Here is a 14,901-nt window from a genome sequence, read left to right on the forward strand (position 1 = left end):
GGCTGCTGGATAAGGTCGACAAGGACCATACCTTACTGAGACACATGGCCTTCCATTACAGGGCACGAAATATGAGTGCAAAGACCCGGATAAAGAGCTTGAAGGCAAAATTGAGCAAAGCAACAAAAGAGGCAAAAGAGGCAAAAGAGAAAGATTGGCTTCGAATCTTGGCTGAAGCTTCCTTGGCACAACATAACACTTCATAGAGAACCTCCAGCCCAAATTTCATGAAATTTGGGGAAATTTTGGTCACATGACAAATTTTTGGGCAAAACACAGGTTTTTTCTCCCAGTGGCGCGGCACTAAAAATTGGGAGCTCCAAATGAAGAATGGTTTGTATTTTTGGATTCAGCATGAAAAATCACGACTACTGGTGCTTGGACAAGAAATTTGGGCAAGATCTGAGTCTCCAGGAGGTCAAAAACACCCAAAAAATGACCTCTCTGCCCCTATTTTGACACACAGGAAGCAGTCTTGGGAGAATGAAGATTTGGAGGGGCAAATGAGCACCAAATTCAGAAATTCCACTTGGGTTAGAAAGTAGACAGGACAGGCTTTCCAACAAGCACACTTGGGCACATTTTGGACTCCTGAAAGTGCCTCAAAATAGGCTCCAAAGTGGCGCAGCGCACACAGAAAATGGCATGGCGCATACAGGAAAAAAGCCCAATTTTACCTCCGTTTCGCGAAATTTTGATTCGTGACTTCTCCAAGTGGGCCCACTCATCTACATTTCGGTTTTTTGGCACCTAATGCGGCATTTAAAGTATTTTCACTCCAGATTGGCTTCTATCCAAGTGGCAGAGGAAGGAAAACGGTCACCCAAGCCATTTGTCATGTTTGTAACACTGCACCTGTAGCTAATGGTTGGCTTTCCACTTCCATTTTGTAATGATTCGAGTAACTCCCCAACCCCTGGGCATTCTATCTCTTCATGGCACATTCTATATATTGTATGCAAACTATTTGCAAAGGGTTGGTTGGCTTGTAACTTCTGGGAGACTGTGGGAAAGAAACTTTGTTTCTTCACTGTATATTTTTGACGGAGAATTAATGAAAGGCAACGACTCAGTTTCATGAGATTCATGTGGTTGTGAGTGTAGTAAATGTGTCTCTTATGTTTCATATGTATTTTGTAATGTTCATAGTTCAATTCATATTCATTTCCAGTGAAATTTTCTGAGTTAGATTTCAATTTTATTGCTCTCCCTGTGGGAAAATTTCATGTTCAGTGTTCTTCTTCTGTTGAAAAGGATTCATGAACTTATGCCCTTTTCACTCTCCTAAGAAATCTCTCCATTCTGCGTTATTTCGAACTAAATTGCTACACTTTCCACCTGTCTTGCCTCATAGAGTAATCTGTGCCTTTGTATTAAATTCTCTGTTCATTGATGTCCGTTGGTCCCATAATATCCCAAAAGCTCAGTCATTCATAAAAATTGTTTCTTGTATCCATATTCACTTACTAGCCTAAGATAAATATTTCAGTGTAAGTCATCTTAGACCATTTCGTTTATCCATTCACTGAGCATGACTCGAAGAGAGCCCTCTCCTGTTCTGGTAGGGCTAGCTACCAGACTGAGCGTGGTTTGTGGTTACCTTGAATTTTGCCTTCCTTCAGCCTAGGGCAGATTTAGGTGCTAACACTGAGAAGAAATTTTGCTGATAGAAGATCAGTAACCTCTACAAATAACCCATCATTGACGAGCTTTGAATTGTGAGTCATCAATTATTCCTCAAGCTTGATTAACTTCCTTTCAACACTTTCCCCTAAGATTTGAAACTTGGCTTCCATCAAGGCTGCCTTCACCTCTCTGTCATTCTCCATCAAATTAATCCTGCAAGTTAGGAGATCTAGTAAAACCATTAACATCTTTAATAGAAACTCTGCCTCTTTCTTCCACCTCGCCACTTCATCCTCCAAGGCCTAGACACATTCTGATGCCATTTTCGTACAACTTAACAACAAACCATAGTGAGAGAAACACTAGAGGAAACTGGGAAAGGATTACCAAAGTCCTGGAGAAATTATCATATATAGACCCCCACCATAACTCTCTTATAACTCCATTGAATGCATATATCCTATGATCTCCATGACAATCTTAGACTTGTCCTTCGCAATAATCCAGACCAACATTCTCTGCATTGAATTAATAGAGGCTTATGGGAAGTGTAACATTTGACCCTGTTGAATTAATACCTTCCTATGGGAACTTACATCACCAAAGCTCGATGCCTTCCAACTGGCCATCGATCTGGTTGAAATGCGCTTGGAAAAAAGAACGAATCACCTAGGCTTACCATGTACTCGATTAAGGTCTCCAAGTGTGCTCTCATTAAACCTCTGTGTCAACCCATTATGCATAGAAGAATTTAATACCTAGAGACGATGTTCCAAGCTGTTACCGTCCTTGGTGGATCTTTGATTCATGACCATGAATGTTAGATTACGTCACGGGGATGTGGCTCTTTTTAATTCTATTACACCATTTCCTAGCTTCGCTCCTTGATTGGCCAAACCATCAACCACTCCGTTAAGGTGTCTTAGGACATGAAAGAAGGAGAATTCTTCAAAAATTTCAACTGGAGGATTATTCTTCTTACTATAGGAGGTAATGTAGAATCAACAATTGAATAGGACTTATATAGAATTCTAATTACTATCATAGAATCCCCAAGAATTTTGAGCTTCCTTATACCCTTGTTCTTGGCAAGCTCTAAGCCTTTCCATAATACTAGGAATTCAGCCTTATTGTTTGTGGCTATGCTTAGACCCCATGCGTCCCTGATATCTTCATATTCACTGGGGCAATATATCACCCCTCCCACTCCTACCTCCCCTTTATAATTAAGGGTATTTTAACTGAGAACATTGTAACATATTTTCTACTACTAAACTTGTAACAATTTCTACGTTTAATGCATTATATATTCCCTGCAATTTATTCTCTATTATTTCTTGTATTTTAAAGTCCTCTTTATATGCTCTCTTTGCCTTAAATGTCTTAGGTCATTTTTGTAGGTTTTAACCCCATTCAGAACTTACCTGCACACAAATTCTAAAAATAGAAAATAAACAAAGGTGAGAGCATAACACCTAAAACAAATATACACAGAGATTTTCCATTGGATTCCAAAACCGGGACTACTAGATTGATTTTTCATTATGTTCCTTTCAATGTTACAATACATATATATACATGTTGAAGCATCCAATACCATGGACCGAAAACCATCGCGCCCAAAACCATGTGTGAAAACCATGCACAAAACCATGGGTCCAAAAAAAAACTTTTACTCAAGGCAATGCCCCGGACCCCGTAGAGGGGGGCTGACGGCCCCCCTCAACCCCCATACAAGGGGGGTTTCTGCCCCCCCACTGTGACCCCCCGCTGCACATCGACACAATGAAGGGGGTCATCGTGGAAAGAATATAACACAACCCAACACTTTTGGTTCTTCTGTAACCATGAAAACATTCCAAACTAGAGTTATATATATATATATAAATATATATATATATATATATATATATATATATATATATATATATATATATATATATATATATATGAAATAAGGGCTATGTTTTCATATTCATAGGCAAATTCCAACATTACTATGGATTCTTATAGTTTGTACAAATTTTCTAATTGTATCCTATCTATAAACTCTCTTTGGTTACTTTCCCACATAATCAATTGGTCTCTACAAATTTTCCTAAAATATAAGCTAATTCCAATTTATTATTATTATTTCTTTTACTAGCAATAATACTATGAGCTCTCTCTCTTTCTCTTTGTGTGTGTGTGTGTGTTTGTGTGTGTACACACACACACACAAACACACAAATCCTTCAGATCCATACCTTCGAGAATTTAATTATTTGCTATTGTGTTATTTCTCTTACAAAGTAACATTTCTGCATATTATATATTCTCTACTTCAAACATGGCATGTGTGTGTATATATATATATGGTGTGTGTGTGTGTAATTATTCTAACATTAATGGAAATTGTGTTAGTTTGGATAAGTTGCATACAAAAAACTATTTCAGTTTTTTTTCAAATAATATTTTATATAGATCATTCGAATTCAATCTCAGTATCTATTTTCTCTACAACATCTGCTATAACTTTTATATAGTCAAAATACATAAAATATATTTAACACACTTCAATACTCAGTCACATAATATCTTATCTTAACTCTATTTAACAACTTTTATATTATTAAACAGTTCAATTGAAAATTTGTCTTCTAACTTCTAAAAAAAAACCAAATTTCTATTGTGAATAGAGAAAATAATTCCAAGATAGGAATGTTATAATCTACCTAATACATTTTTGAGTTTCCTCCCAGAAATATTTTTGTTCTCAAAACTTAAATAAAGTTACAAATTTCATTTACTAAATAAATGAAAAGTTGAGATACTGACTTGATAAAATCTAGAAAACTATAATTTAGCTCACTAACTCCTCCCAACCATGACACCTTTTCCAAAAAGGAGTCCCCTCGAGCACTAAGACTGTAAGTCCACAATTTTTTGTATTTTTCCTTGCCTCTCACCAGTTAAACACTTGTGATTCTTCTATAGTAAGATGACAAAATGAATTACCCCCTTACCAATTAGTTGGTAGTTGGTAACTACCTCCACCTCACCCAACACGTGGCAGGTAGTTACTAGTTCATTTATGAGCTCCACTTCTCCACTCCCAAAGAAAACCTACTATATTTTATGGAAGTTTATGATTAATTATTTCCATGATCATAAATAATCTAATCATTTAGATTAGATAGATAGGATTTAATGGGTGGGAATGATTATCCAATATTTATCTTGAAGCCATAACTCATTCAACGAGATGTAACTTCAACATCAATTTTATTTTATTAACATCATAATTATAATTTCACATTTAATATTTATCAACAATAAAATACTAAGAGATTATTGTCTAGTTGAGTTCTCAAAATAAAAGCAACATTCAAACTTAACTATATACAATTTACATTATACACTCCAAGGCAGGGGATATCACGTTAATTTGTAGGTGCTTAAAGATATTCAAGAAATTTGTTGTATGTTTATATATATTTAGTATGTATGCATTGATTTATGAACTTCTCAATTGATTAATGAATATTTTATAGCAACTTCAAAATCAATGTATACATTTCATAAACAGAGAATATGGTTCATCCTCTACAAGAAATCCAATGATCAAATTTAAAAGGTTAAACTTTGTGTGTTTACTAATACAAGCACTGATAATTGGCATATTCTATATTTAAAATTTGATGAACGTGAGGGTAAAATGGGAAAACTAAGTTCAATTTATTCTCATTTCCAGTCGCAGTTGAGCCAGTTGCATTGATAATATTTTCAAAATTTGTCAATGGGAGGTCATAGGTAACAAGCGTGGAGACTTCGAGAAACAAGTTGTGGTGAAAATAAGAAAAAGGGGGGTGATGTTCATGGGGTGTTTTGGAATGCCACTCCAATGGTTTTCCCATTGGCGCAATGGATCCCACCTCGTCAAGATCAACGGTTGGTAGGGATATTGGGTCACAAAGTAGCGGGGAAGTTAATCCCCTCAAGCCACCCGATAACTAGTATGGCCCATGTAATCTTGACAAAATGGAGGGGTATCCAACTTTGAAGACGCAGAGTAGTGGTTCATGAGCATATCAAATCACGAAGTAGCAAGGGGGTTAACTACTTAAAGTCACTCGATATGCAGTAGGGCACACAATGCTTGGTATAAGATTTTTTACAACTAACTTGCTTGGAATAAACAATGGTGCATAAAATAGAAATATTGCCTCAATTGTGTGTAAATTAACATCGACACTTCATAACACTGTACAAAGTTGTATTTCATATAAACTAAGACACACATTAATAATGATCCAAGCCTTCACACAATTGGGCATTTCGGCATTTCATGAAACTAGATAAGGATTGAATGTCTATGCCATTTGTGGAATCAAATCTATAAGATATGCTGAAAGACAAACTATTTAGGCTTCGCTAAAGATACATGTATTATTAGAGTGTAATTGAACTATTTGACATTGTTATTCTTTTTATGGGTATATTTTTTGCTTAAGAGGTATTGATCATTTTTTTAGGTTTGATTATTTGTATAATTGGAATGAACTGATTTGTTTTTGGTAAACAATGAATACAAAAATAAAATTTAAATAATTATAAACTAGACTCTCCCAACTCAAAGAATTTGTATTGCAAAATTAGTAGAAGAGTTAAACTGCACATTAGTTGTCGTTGGGATAGAGAAATTTAGGACCGATGAAATTTGTATTATTTAAAACCAAACAAATCAAATGAAAGTAGATCACTTCAAGCCATATAGATATCTTATCCATGCTTGAATCCGAATAAAGGTGGTTGGTGGAAGGTTGTCTGTTTGATGAGTCGAAAGGAGACTGTCGGTGAAGTTTAACAGGAAACTAAAAATACGTACAACTTAATGATCAAGGTCGAGCTTATTTATGAGAAAACTGGAAAGCCTGATTGGGAAAAAGCGACACACCCTCGTCACAATTACAAAGGAAGCGCCAAATTCGTAGTCAAAAGTAGAGGAGAATTCGACCAAGGGACGAAGTCGCATGCGAGGGAACATAGAACATAGGCGTATTGGTCCAGTGCAAGGTTCCAGAGAGAGGGAATTGCGAGTACGGATCCGCCCTCCTCGATTACGAAAGGGACCTCGCCCTCTGCCAACTCTGGATTTGTGTGATGAAACCTCCACTATTGAGGGGGTACTGAGTGCATACCCCCTCTTCTACCAATGTCACGAGGGGGCACTGTGATTGTGATTTAGTAAAATTACATTTGTTTGAGCTCATTTAAATATGAATTGAAATGAGATGGGTCATAATTTAGTTCTAATTTTAAATAAATAAAATGCTAACTATAAATATAAATTGGTTAAGTTTCATGAGAGTTGTGATGATGCATGAAAGGGGATTTTCTACTAATCATTCACAATTTTTGATAAATCTAATAGGATTGAGTTGGATTCCAAAATTTATTAGAAGAGAGTTTTATTCTTCTATTTAAACATTGCTAATCTAAGTTTTTGTTTATAATGGAGAATACACAAAATATGATATCTCAATTGATCTAATATTTCCTTTCCAACTTAGGCACTCTTGATATCCGAGAATTGAGAGGGCATTCTAATCCTTGACATTATTGGGTCATGATATAGTTTTCATTTATCCTTGCCACCACAATCATTAGTTTGAGTTTTCAAGGATTAAGATGAGGAAGGGAATGGCATAACCTTCTACCTTATGCCTATGAAAAATCAGGGATGTTGATGTTGAATCTCACCATCAATGAGGGAATTTAATGAAAGTTTTGGGTTCTCTTATAAGAGACCCATGTTCAAACTCCATGGAGGACAAGTTTTGGCATTGAGGTCATTAAAATATTGTCTGTAGTGTGTTAATGTGTTCATACCTCTCCCCAAATAAAAATATTGCAGCAATGCAATCATTTTAAGGAGTGAATGGTGCTCTTAGTTTGGAATGATCATCATAGTTCATAGTTTTAAGTGTTGAAAGGTGCGACATTGATGGGAGGATGAATTAACTTGAATTTTCATGAGGTGAAATGCAGAAGATGACAACGGGCTTGAGGTAAAACATGTGAGAGATCTTCGTTGTTTCTCTCTAGTAGAAATGTAATCATCAATATAGTTGGTTGGTTATTCTTAGTGACATTAATAAAGGAGAAATTGTTGCCAAAGATGGAGAAGCACTCATGATTGAAAATCATGAGGAGAAATGGTTGGATTAAGAATCATTATATATATGCAATCTCCTCCAAAGATGCACCAGAATGGAGCAGTGAGTTCCTTCACTATCAAAACTAGTAGATACACTGCAATTTAGTTGCAGACAAAGGTTATTAATGTTGTGGCCTTCACATGTCTTATCTTTACTAATGTATGGCATCACTCTCTAAACTTTTCATTCTTAGTGAAGCATGGGTTATGCTTAATGGGGAAATGACAAAGTTCAAACTATTGGAAAACTTTTAGTTTCAATACCTAGTACCTGTTGGTATAAGCTTAGTTGTAAATACATACCTAGCACAACCACATTAGTAAACGTGGTTGATATATGTCCATAGGAATCATTTTCCCCCTCTTAAAACCAATGGGACTAAGCCACACAATGTCATTTATTATTTGATAATTTGCATGGTAATCACATAATCGTATTGAGTAAATGTGAAAATCTAACATGGATTATATGATGCCATTTGTTATTTGATAATTTTAATGATAATTTCATAATTATATTAGGTAAACATGGATTTGGAGATGCAAGGTAGTAAATATTTGAAATTCCATCCGTTCATGTAGATGAGACGATAAGAATATGCAAATATCTTTCAGTTATGACCATAATTTCAATTAAATAAAGATTAATCTACCAACATTGAATATGGGGAATGTCTATTGGTGTAATAAAAATTGTACGTCATTGTTGGTGGTAACCTTAAACTAGATTATACCAAATGATAACACATCTTAGTGTGCATTAACACACCACATGTATAAACTATAAGCGTAACATAACATTACACCATTATTAAATATGCATGTTAATCCATGAAAGTACAATACTACTCTAACTTGGATATGTAAACAACACACATAATTACAGAAGAGAAGCAACTTTTTTCTTGTAACAAAGTCGAAAAGGTTCTTATCGTAATCTAGCATAATATAATATGATACAAGTGCCCTCACTTGATTTCGTTTTACCATGCGTCACCCCTCATGTTGTATGAGTAATGAAACGAAAACATTGGAAACATAGAAAAAAATAAAACAAGAAAGACACAAATATATGTGGTTCACCCAATCTGGGCTACATCCAAGGAGAAACAACTAGTCCTTTTTATATTATCCAACAAACTGAAGGGATGCAACCTACAACACATCCACTGTAAGTTCCTCTTTGCTCTCACATAGTCTCCTCTCTTTTCTCACACAAATTGATACACAACCATAATACAATTCCCTCATATAAACTGAGGCTTGCCTTCTAGGGAAAAAAACTCTAAATTAACATAAGTTCTACCGTCAAATCTTTCGCCTAATGAATGACCTAGGTTGACTATGAAATTATAATATTTTACAAGGCATTTTTTCTCTAAACTTTACTTTTGGGGGCACTTCCCCAAAACCCCTACCAAGGGGGGGATAAAAGGGTCTTGCCGTCCCCTTAGGACCCCCTTGGCAATAGTAGTTTGGGGGGGGGGGGGGGTGTGGAGGGGGGAGGATCCCCCCCACACTAGGGAAAATTTGAAGAACCCCCCTAAATGTATATATATAATAATGGGCGATTCCCCATGATACATAGGAAAAATGGAAGGCGATTTTATCAATATATAATATGTATATATAATTTTTTGGCGAATCTCTCACCAAATTACATTATCTTGTAAAATCATTGTGAATCTTTCATTGAATTATAAAATCTTGCAAGATCTTGGTGAATATTTCATTGAATAATAAAGGCTTTGTAAAGGGCTAACAAAGTTCATAATGAGCATTTCTTGTAATGGCTTCAAGCCTTGTTAAGAAATCCATTAAGAACCAAAACAAGTATATTCTGTGTATTGAATATAAAGATATTTCTCATGGAAAGTCAATTAGGATTAGCATAGATGGTAGGGAGAAATCCTACATGTGACAATGTGTTGAATTCATAATGCGTATTTCTTGTAATGGCTATGAGCCTTGCTGTCTAAGCAAGCCCTCGCGGACTAAAATATGTATATCCATCATATGGAATATAAATATATTTCTCATGTATTGGGATATAAATATATTAGCGAGGAGTGGGAATGAGCCACAAGAAGTCCTTAGAAAATTGATTGGAAGAAGATAAGTGCAAAAAATAAAAAGGGTGAAAAATGAAAAAATGGAGAAGAAATATAGGGGAAAAATGGTGAAACAATAAATTCATAATCCATGGGAGGAACAATGACTAGAGATAGTGAGGGAAGATGTTCCCTTAGCCTAGGGGTAAAAAAGGAAGACATTAGAACTCTCACTTATGCAAGTGTAGTTAAATAAACATTAAGCTCTATCCCAGTCATGAGAGGGAGGAAATCTGGAAAAGAAATGCAAGAAAAAGAATTTAAATGGAACAAAGCATTGGGATTACAATCCTTGCTTGGCGAGTTTAGCTACTTCCTTTGAGGCCTGTTGAAAAACTAGGAAAGATTTTGATTTTTGGTCTCCATGGTGTTTCTAGCTGAAAATATCACCCTTGTATGTGTTGATCACTGACTTTGAGTATCTCTTAATGCATACATATGAGTGTAAAATTTCCATATGATAAAAATCCCCCCCTGATGTATGAGGTTAGGAAAAAGTGTATAGCTGAAATACATCACATTTTTCTGATTTCACTGAGAGTATTACCAACTTGTTAAGAGATAAAGTAATTTGAAGTGGAGATGAGTAGGGAAAATCCTTGACTAAGAATTAAAGAGAACCATGTTATGAAGAATTATGAAATAAAAAGTGTCTATATGAGGTGGGAATGTCCCATGCTTGTTATGATGACTAATGATGAACAATTACAATCATGCAGAAAATGTTCCTGTCAAGTAAGCATTGATGTGGCTGACATGCTGATGGCTGGTGATGATAAATGCTTACGCCCTGAAGGGCAGCTCTGAAAAATAGACTAAACAAGGTTCCCCCATGCATCGAAAGTGAAGCGCTTCTAAATGAGGTGCTAACTGATGCATGGATCTTCGGATTTGGGTACCTCCCATGCATCAAAATGTAACCACTGTTGAATGAGGTGCTAAGGGATGCATGGGTCTTCGAATAAATGAGAGAACTGCAACAGTCACAACATACGATACTACCCTGACATGATAAACATGTTCTTGTGTCGAATGAAAAGGAGACCAATGACATCAATGGGCGATAGTGATTCCCACTATGCCACTCGAGGATGTCTTGTAAGGGGTGAAGCAACCAAGGTACAACTTTGATCCTGGAAGATGGGTGTTGAAGTCGACATGAAAGAAGTGCTAATCACTTGAAGTGATGATTTGGGGAATCATGGTTAAGGAATAAATATGATTGTAACATGGTGGGTAATAATGGCATGCTAATGAGAGCTGACAGTATGGGTGAATACAGAAAACTGCCTAAGGTTGGAGCTATAATGTGAGTGGTGACAATTAAAACAATTCTTCTAGGGGGAATGTTCCTGGAGTCGGTAGGAGATCCAGGGTAGGTATAAGCATGTTCTGACTAGCGTAATGAATGATGAATGAATGTGGATCATGGTATGGTGATAAGAGAGCTTTAACCAAGGGTGACTAGGGACTACCATCGGGTACAAGACATGAAAATATGGGTGGGAAACCTTTTCCTATTTTTGTTTTTGTACACTTTCCAAAAGAATGTAAAAGTGGTTTGGGATGTACAAATATGGAGATGGGTGCCCCAAGAAAAAAACGAATTGTGTGATTATGTAAGTAGGGTCTTTCGCTGATGGCGGGGTCCCCATTGGTTGGTCTCAGTGCTAGGTTGATGAGGCAGATGAAGTGATGCAAATGGGTTATGTCATATGGAGGTATGATAGGCCAAATGTAGAATGTGGGAGTGCATTCAACTTGATCCAAAAAAAATGGGGCTACCTGGGAGTGGGGTTGGTAAACAATAAGTAAAGAAGATGATAATGGGGCTGATCTTAAAGACATGCAAATGAGATGGCTCCCGGGCCTAAGTGAATGGTTATGGATCCCGATATTGTATGATGATATATAAAATGAGGTGATACATGTATTGGGAGGCTCTACTGATCGACATGGATGCTTACCAGGTGAAAGGGAAGGTGGTGGTAACCATGGTCGAGATGATGGACCCGTTGGTGAATTTTAGAGAAATGATGTGAGGATATGCAAAACATTGGGAAAGCTTATCATGTTGGGTAGAGAATCATACCTTAACTGTCAACGATTGATGGACTTTCAAATTAGACATAAATTAAGGCCCATCTAACCTTTCATAGGCACATAAAGACTATATTAAATCTCTCCTTCTATAATTAATAATTGTTTTTTAGCTTTAATATGTTCTTAGGAATATTTAGAGCTAATTTCCTATTATGTGCCTAAGATTATTTATTTTTGCCGAATATTGACAGAATATGGAGTAAATTATGAATGAGATAATATAGGTACTTTCTCCCTACAATAGGATGGAAGAAGATTGGATAATACATGAACTGAATATCATGAAATTATTGACAAATTCTAGAGTTCCAGTGATTGAGAAAATCTAGGAATGTGTTCCCTGTCATTTAATGCATATTCCTAGTGTTGGGAACCGGATCCACTATTTGAGGGATTTTGGAGGGGAAAGATTCCTTCTTTCAAGGAGAATGCTTCTTCATCAATTTTCATAAGTACCAATTTGAATTTTCCTCTAGGGGCACGTATTCCTTAGTATTCTTGTGGATAAATCTTATTACTTAGCAGCTTCACTTTCATTTATAGCAGGGATGTACTTGGATAGATTCAAATAATGAAGTTTGGTGCCATTTTTAGCCTCTAAAGATTGGTTTCCTTCATAGGACTCTTATTTTCCTTAGGCTTGGCCATCCCAGGAGCCTCATATCCCTCTTGTACAATTTCCTTATTTCCTTTGAATGTGTTTTTCACTTGCATCTCTTATTTCTCCATTTACTATTCATGCTTCTTTTGTTGTAGGTCATATTGGTTAAATGATTGAAGTGAGTTTTTTTGAGGGTTATTTAAAGATTAAAAATAATTATTAATCCTTAGAATATATTTTAAAATTCATATATATCATTGAGCTACTTGGACTGGTCTACTAGTTCACAAATATAGAATTTCTGGAAGTCTGTTGTAGAAAAATAGTAGTAATTTTCTGCTATTTTTTAGAAAGTGTTAATGAGCTTAATTTGAGTTTATTATACTTGTATTGGGTCATAAAAAAATTCCATTTAATAGAAAAATTTACCCCATAGCATTTTCACTTGATTAGGTTAGGAATTTGGTAGGTTAACTAGCTCACTAGTTCTTGAATTTCCAATTTTTAGAGTAGTAATTTTCTGCTATTTTTTAGCATGTGTTAATATGTGTATTCTGGAGTGATTCCACTTGTAAAGGATTCCTAAGACATCCTAATTATTAAAAAAAAATTCCCATCCCATTTGCATTTGATTGACTTGAACATTATGCAATTCATCTCGCTCTTGTAGAAAAACAGGGCCTCCTCTAGCACCTTTTGTAGCACTCCTGTAGCACATGTAAACTTGCCCTGATTTTCTCCAAAATATTGGTTTTTGTCTCTTAGGATTGAATCATGACCCATAGGATTTGAATTTTTTATTGAGTAAAACCAAAAGGCCTCTTAATCCTTGCCTCTTCTCCATTGCAATTTAGCTCTGCAGTTTGGATTAGTGGGTAGATTCATGACTTGCAAAGCATAATGATGATTTTCATGATTACTTTATGAAGCACACTGTGAACTCTATTGATAAAATATATCTTGAATGTAGTGATTGAAGAATGATTTCATAGAATAGGGTTCTTTTTGATGTACCATTTACACTCTGCAAATAGGTTAATGTTTACATTTTTACAAATAGGATTAACTTTTGCATTCATGTAAAGTAGAATAGTCTTTCCTTTTTGAAAAAGTAACTGATATTTCCTCTTTGCAAAAGTAATTTGGTTTCATTTCTATAAATAGAGTAACATTTCCATTTCTACAATTAGTTTAGGCTTGGATTTCATGGCATTCACTTCATTGCATCATATCAACAAAAGAAAGACACATTGGATGTTGTACATATAGTGTCGACACCTCTTAAGTTTGTATGAACCCCAGGTTGATAATTTAATTTGGTAGCTTTGGGAGTTACAACATTCTTGATGCAATACTGGGGCTCATCACTTTTTAGCGCTGTTGCTGGGGAGGTTTCAAAGTATGCATTTTTATTTCATAGTTGATTAATTTCTTTTACTATCTGTAAGAACAAAAAATTTCATCAGGCATATTTCATTGCATTACATTAGCATTCTTATTTAAAAAAAATTCTCCAACACAAAACCCCTCCCCACTTGATCATGTGGTGCAGTAAGAGCCACATCACCATACACTTTTGCACGTATAAGAAGACTAGGTGGCAAAGAAGGTAGAAGAAATGGATGGAGATGATGACAATGAAGAAGATCCTCTTGGATTTCCTATTCAAGAGACTGATATCAGTGTTTATATGAAGAACATCCCTCCATATTTGCTTGAGATTATTTCCAGCAACATTGAAGGACAGAACTCTTAAATGGTTCATGAGTTTAGGGACTAATTCAATAAAATAATGGAATGATATGCAAAAGGAATTTCTAGAAAAATACAAAGATCATGATCTTAAAGAAGAAATCTTTAGAATGACTCAAAAAGAATATGAGAGACTTGAGGATCTAATAGAGAGATTTATGTATAATGTTAAGAGGGAAAAATTACATCATTTAGGATTTGACACACTAAAAAACCTTTAAGAACAATTAGGGATGAGTGGATTTATCTCCTTGAACTCATGGGTAGAGGTGATGTATACCAATTATCATTTAAAGAAATTTGTGAAACATGCAAGCGCATATCAAGAGGAAGTGCAAGAGTAAGTAAATCAACATCAAGATTGGTAAGTCAAGCTGAACTTGGAATTTTTCTTGATAACCTTAAAACATAAATTCTTAGAAATCTAAGTGAACAAGCAAAAAATTTAAGAATGCAATATGAACAAAAATAATATGTTGATATTTGTGTGGTCCATGTAGAATCACATG

The sequence above is a fragment of the Pinus tabuliformis genome, chromosome X (assembly GCF_031772625.1).
Source record: "Pinus tabuliformis cultivar Carrire ecotype Pingquan chromosome X, CPIR1, whole genome shotgun sequence".
Classification (NCBI taxonomy): domain Eukaryota; kingdom Viridiplantae; phylum Streptophyta; class Pinopsida; order Pinales; family Pinaceae; genus Pinus; species Pinus tabuliformis.